The following is a 6239-nucleotide window of genomic DNA, read 5'->3' on the forward strand; positions in this document are numbered from 1 at the left end:
TGATTTCCTTGTCGTCATTGTTGATTGTCCTGTGTGGATAATGTGTTCTGTCCATTTTATACTGCCTATGTTTCTGTCATGTTGTTGTAAAAATATGAAAATTAATAAAGAAAACTGCGGTCATAAAAAAAAAAGAAGTATTCTTTTAAGTGTATAAATGTATCATGGCCTGATAACCCAAATGGGAAACAGAAATTTGAAGTCTGGAGAAAGTTTGAGTTTGAAATATGAACCTCAAATGAGAGACACCTGAGAGTCCTTACCGAGGGAATAGTACCTTACACCACCTAGGGTCGAGGCTGTGGGTCGAGGTTAATCTTGGTAGAGGGAAAGCCAATCACGTTCAGGTGTGTACAATTTCTAGGTTTGTCTCCTGTGTAGCTCGAATTTCAATCATCTCTTATCGAATATCATTAACGTGTTATCTTCTAAAACACTTTGAAAACGTAAAAGGCCTTAAGCAGAGATAAATAACTCACTATGTTTAACTAAACAGGTATCCACCATTGGGAGAAAAGTTGCCTGACAGACAAAATCGCGGGGTGAAAGTTTTACTTCTCCGTAGGGCCAGTGGCGCAATGGATAACGCGTCTGACTACGGATCAGAAGATTCTAGGTTCGACTCCTGGCTGGCTCGACTTTTTCAACCTTTTCTGCAGGTGTATCAAGTTTGTAAGGTACTTGTTTGTCGAGCTTGATTGTTGGTTTGAGATCCAGTCAATCTGAAATCTGACACTATTTAGCTGTACAGGATTGTCAAAGCTGCACAGCAAATTAAATGCTGAATGCCACTCTTTTGCGGCGGTCTCTTGCACCTTCAATTAACATTTTGACTTTTCTTAGAAAGTTTTTAATTTGTAATAGTTCACTCTTAAGCAGTCCAATGTGGTAATGATAGATTTCTAATGAAATTCAATGAGTTTGACATATTTTGTTATTTTGTTCTACACGTTCGGAGATCCACGAATAAATTACCAGAGTGTAATTTCTAAAAAAAAAAGGAGTGAAAGAGTTATAGTTTTATATCCAAGGGCTGACTTGATATTTGTCTTTTGAAGAAAACAATACTAAATGGCAATGCACGATTTAAGATATACTTTATTAGTCCCCCAATGGGGGAAATTCTTTTGTTACAGCAGCTTACAACACAGGACAGGGGAAAACAACAATGTACTAACACAGTTAAAAAATATAATAACAATATTAATAGCAATGATAGAATAAAATACAAATCAAATTAAATAGAATTAAATTAAATTAAATTAAATATGGCAACTATTACAGATGTATACCCACTATGTACACTTCTATCTGATAAATAGATATGTATGTTATTGCATGGATAAAATTGCACCAGGTTATTTAAAAAAAAAACATGCACAGTATGAAGAACAGTGCGATTCAGATGGATACAATAGTTATTTGTGAATATGCCAAGTCACACTGATTAACAGGATTTCACTCATTCAGTTCTACCGTAATACTTACTCTTCTTTGGTTATTGCTACAAAGTGTTCACAAAGATTAATCTGAGACTTTTTCTCTGTATATCTGTATCCACAAGTGAAATCATCAAATACTGTTATGTGGGTGACTGACTAAAGATGACCACATGTAGGCATACATAAAAAAAACCTCGCCACTAGGGGGCATCATTATCAAGCATTCATCTCAAATAATAAGAAGGTGGTCTTTTGTTTATGAGGCTTCATTGCTGCAAACTTTTTCAAGTCCTGTTGTCTTACTTTTAATAATGCCTGCCCCTTCTCACTAATATGAACACAGACTTTTTCTGATGAAGATTATTGTTGTTTATTTTTTTCAAGCTCCATTACTTCAACACTGGAATCTCTCTATCTCTCTGCTTTAATGCTGCAGTTGTGGCTACCGGTCTCCCCCATTATTTAGGTGCCCTGTCAGTGAATCATGCTATGTTAATGACATACTTTCAAAATCATACCATACAGTAATATCATGATGATAGTGATAGAAAATACAAAGTTTCTACATTTTGAGTTGATATTCAAAATGCCTTTTTTTTTTTTGCAAACCAAAAACTACTTATGAGACTGTGCAAAATCACAGATACCCTCTTTACCCTCCTTAGCTTCCCCAGACCTTCAGAACACAGGGTTGACAGTAATCACTATTATTCTCAGTGCTCATTACAGATCCATCCTATTCCAGGTGGGAGTACTGCCAGGAAGCTGGTAGGCGTGGGGCCTTCTCAAGTGACGAACACAAAATGTGATAAGCTGTGAAGGGGGGAACAACATTCATGTGTGAGCGTCTGAACAAGAACATGGCTGCAACATTTTTGACTGTGATGCTCCTGGTTCCCTACATCTGTGAGGGAGGTAAGAAAAGTTTTGTTTTGTTTCTGTGAAACACAGCATGACTTACATTTCAACTTCAGCTATTTTTTCAGAATTCAATGCATCTGTGTGTCCCTGTTCTTGTGATAGTGCTGCTGAGAAAATCCACAGCAATGAGCTTCCTTCAAACAATAAGAGAGAAACGTGCATTAGAGTGTTTTCCTGGAGGTTGCAGCACAGAGGTCAGCGAGGCTGGAGAACTTACAGAAGCTGATGTAGGATATGTAAGTGCTTTGTCATTTGCACTCTCTTTTATTATCATTGTTGCAGACATGTACCCAAAACTAAACTAAACAAAACTAAAATTTTATCTAAGCTTATGTTCGGTTCTCCAAGAAAAAAAAACCCAACTTCAAAGCCCCTGTGAGAACCTTTGATTTTATTGAATTCATGTGCCCTCTGTTGACAAAGAGGTATGTCTTATTTACTTAATGGCCTCTACATTTCTAGATTATGTTTTCTGACATCAAATCAAATGTATCCCATTTGTCTTTTAACCTCAAATGTATTACTCACTGGTAAACTAAGCTGTGGAAAATGTTTGAAAAGGCTCTGTTTACAGAGCACTGTTAATTGTCTCTTCTGACGCAGTGGTTAGAAGCATTAAAATGACTACATTGAAGCACTTAGTCTTGTTGCTGATGGTCTGCTTTGCTTCTGTACATCAATCAGAGGCATTACTATGAATTTCAGTCTGTTTCATGACTGGCAGAAAACTCCTCTGGTGGCTTTAAAATACAATTCATTGCAGGCTATTTCTTCTCTATACAAATTCATTTTTTCACTATTTACCCTCAATACAGTTTGTATCAAGCTACCATAGTGTATAAGAAACTGATCTTTTTTTTAAAGTAGTTATAAGCTGAACATCTTTGGAATGTCTCTCTGCATGTTCTCATGTTTCAAAATAAGTGTAGATGTCAGTAACTGCAGACCATGTCAACAAGGAAGGTTTCATTCATAAAAGGGTCCATCAGTCTGTGAGGGCAGCTAGGTCTTTCTAAAGAGGAATAAAAGACCATATCCAGATCCTGGAGAAGCACTCCTCTGTGCAACAGGGATAAGGTGTAACTCAATCAACCATTACAGTGCTGGAAACAGCATGAAGGCAGGCCATTAACCTACACTATGTAACTTAGTGCACCTGCAGAAAGTATCACATGGCCAGCTTAAGAGCTTGCACAGATTGGGAATGTGATCCTCTGGAATACTGTGATGTTTTAGGACATTGAAGGACATGATGTTTTTAATGTGTTTACAGGAGGAGAGTTCCAGCCTGCAGGATGATGGAGGAAGCATTCAGAAAGAAATGAATGATGTAAGTTGGAGCTGTTCTGTGCGGACTCTTAACTTGTGATGTTTTTTTAAATACACACATCTCATTTGATACAATAGTAATTCAATAAACACTGTTTTGTTTTGTTTTAGAGCCCTGAAGGGGGAGCTGTGGTGGATGAAGGATCTGGGATGTAGCTTAAAAGGAGAGCGCTGGACGGCAGTATCATTGTTAACTTAAGTGAAGCTGGAAAGCATCCTGGTACCAAGGATAACTATGACTGATACTTTGAATCAGTTTAAAACAACTAGAGATGTGTTATAACATAGATATTATTTAACATATTAAGTGTAACCTTTAGAATAAAGGAACAAGATAATTTGTTTCTACAGTAACTTTGCATGCTTGATTTATTTTACCATAGATTTCACATATTAAAGATTTGATAAAGGTATTTAGTTTTTTGAACATACCGTTGTTTTTGTTTAAAAGTTCTAAATCATTCCAAACCTTTTCTGGTTACAGTGCAGTGACTTGTGAGTGACCTGGTAGTAGAAAAAATAGATCCATCTTGTGACACTTTTTATATCTAAACAACTGTTTATGTTTTTATCTAACTTTGGTTTGTTTGGAATAATTCTTTAATAGTTTATAAGCAATACGTATGATAAATATTTCATACCCTCTAGTCCATGTACACAAAGCTCATCTTAACCATTCTTAAGTAGGGTTTTATATGATAGTTTATGCATGTTTGCTTTTTTTTGTCTCAATTTGTAATAACTTGCAGATACAGAGGAAAAATTACTGTAACTCAAGATTATTGATTGACAAAAATAAAAAACTCTAAATACTGTTAACCAGCAAGAGCATCCATTTATTCATGTGGAGTAGTGATACGTGTTTACTGATATTGAGATTTAGTACAAATGTTTGTACTGTTCATTACTGTTGTAATGTTCGCTCTGTGGTTGGCCCAGAACTGGACCGTCTGGAGTCAGTGGCTGAGAGGAGGTTGATGGACAACCCCTCTCCCCCTCTCCAGGATGAGCTGTGGCTGATGGGGAGCTCGTTCAGTCAACGCCTCATTCCACCACGGTGCAAGACTGAACGCTTCAGGCACTCCTTTGTGCCCACGGCCATCAGACTGTTGAACAGTAACGGAGGCCACAGACTGCACCATGCTGACCACTGACATCCCCCCCCACCCTCCATGAACAGATCCATACCATCCCTGCTCTGTCTGTCACACTCCATCATCTCATCCCGAACTGACTCTCTTGACTGCTGCTGGCATTATAATGCACAATATACTGTATTATATAATTATCTTTGCCATATTATATTATGTTATATTACATTATTATTGTCTACTACAACACACTGTCATACTACATGCCAATATTTATTTTTATTTATTGCTTAATCTGTCATTACCAACTATAATCACTGCTATTTAATCTAAATTCCATTTGTAACATTGTATTTATCTAAATTGTATTTTATATTTTTTTATTTTATTTTATCTTACTTATTGGAACTTCTTCTTGATTGTACTTATGTCTGGGTTGCTGTAACAACTGAATTGTCCCCCTGGGGGATCAATAAAGAAATATCTATCTATCTATCTATCTATCTATCTATCTATCTATCTATCTATCTATCTATCTATCTATCTATCTATCTATCTATCTATCTATCTATCTATCTATCTATCTATCTATCTCATTAGCTCATACTTTAATACATTTGTCTTGAAGCTTTGGCTTGTGGCATTATTTTCCATCCTTATCCAATAAAAACAATGTATTTAGAAAATTGGGGATTTTAAATTATATATGTCAAGATTAACTGTAGGACTGTGTGTTCAAGTGAATGACTCACTTTTTTACATTAGATAATTCCCATAGGAAAATAAATTTAGAGAGGAGATCTCAAAAAGTGTTTCATTCATGTCTCCTAGACAACAATGAGATCTGTTTGAAAGCAAAATGAGACTATAGCTTATGTCTCCTGTTTCTCATTCTTGCCTTCAGAAAAAAGTTTCAAAAAGTCTCAGCTTAGTCTCCCTTTCAGTTCAAAAGGAGATCTGGTCAAAATCTGAAATGATTCTCAGGTATTTCTCAAGTGTTGTGACTCCTTTTGAGCTCAGGTGGAGAAATCAGGGAGCTCTCTCAATTGTCTCAATCTAACCTCATCCATTTGTTTTTGTCAGACTCAGTTTTTGTGTCTCAAGTTGAGCTCAGATGGAGCAAAGAAAGAGCCTGAGCTCATCTTTTCATCAACATTTATAGTGCCCTGCAAAATTAAGGTTTCAATGTAATTGTCCACAAACTTACAATTCTCATTAAAACATTTGAACCACTTGCAAGATCAGCTATTTAGATGTGAAATGATCTGTTCTTTGACTTCACAATATGGTCCTTCCTTTACAAGTCTGTTTGGAACAAAACAACTTCACAAAGATTTAGTGGATTTGAGAGAAATTGCAAAAGATAGAGATTTCATATCTCAAGGTATGACAGGCCATTTATTTAAAATATGGGCCGCAAAAGGGCTGACCAGATTTAGCCAGATTCTTGCAATTA

General features: G+C 36.2%; 1 non-coding gene across 1 annotated transcript; it reads left to right on the top strand.

Moving 5' to 3' along the window:
• Positions 1-564: 564 nt before the first annotated feature.
• trnar-acg lies at positions 565-637 on the top strand. The gene has a single exon. It is a non-coding gene; the product is annotated as a tRNA-Arg (tRNA).
• The last annotated feature ends 5602 nt before the right edge of the window (positions 638-6239 follow it).

The sequence above is a fragment of the Notolabrus celidotus genome, chromosome 1 (genome assembly GCF_009762535.1).
Source record: "Notolabrus celidotus isolate fNotCel1 chromosome 1, fNotCel1.pri, whole genome shotgun sequence".
In the NCBI taxonomy this organism is placed as follows: Eukaryota; Metazoa; Chordata; class Actinopteri; order Labriformes; family Labridae; genus Notolabrus; species Notolabrus celidotus.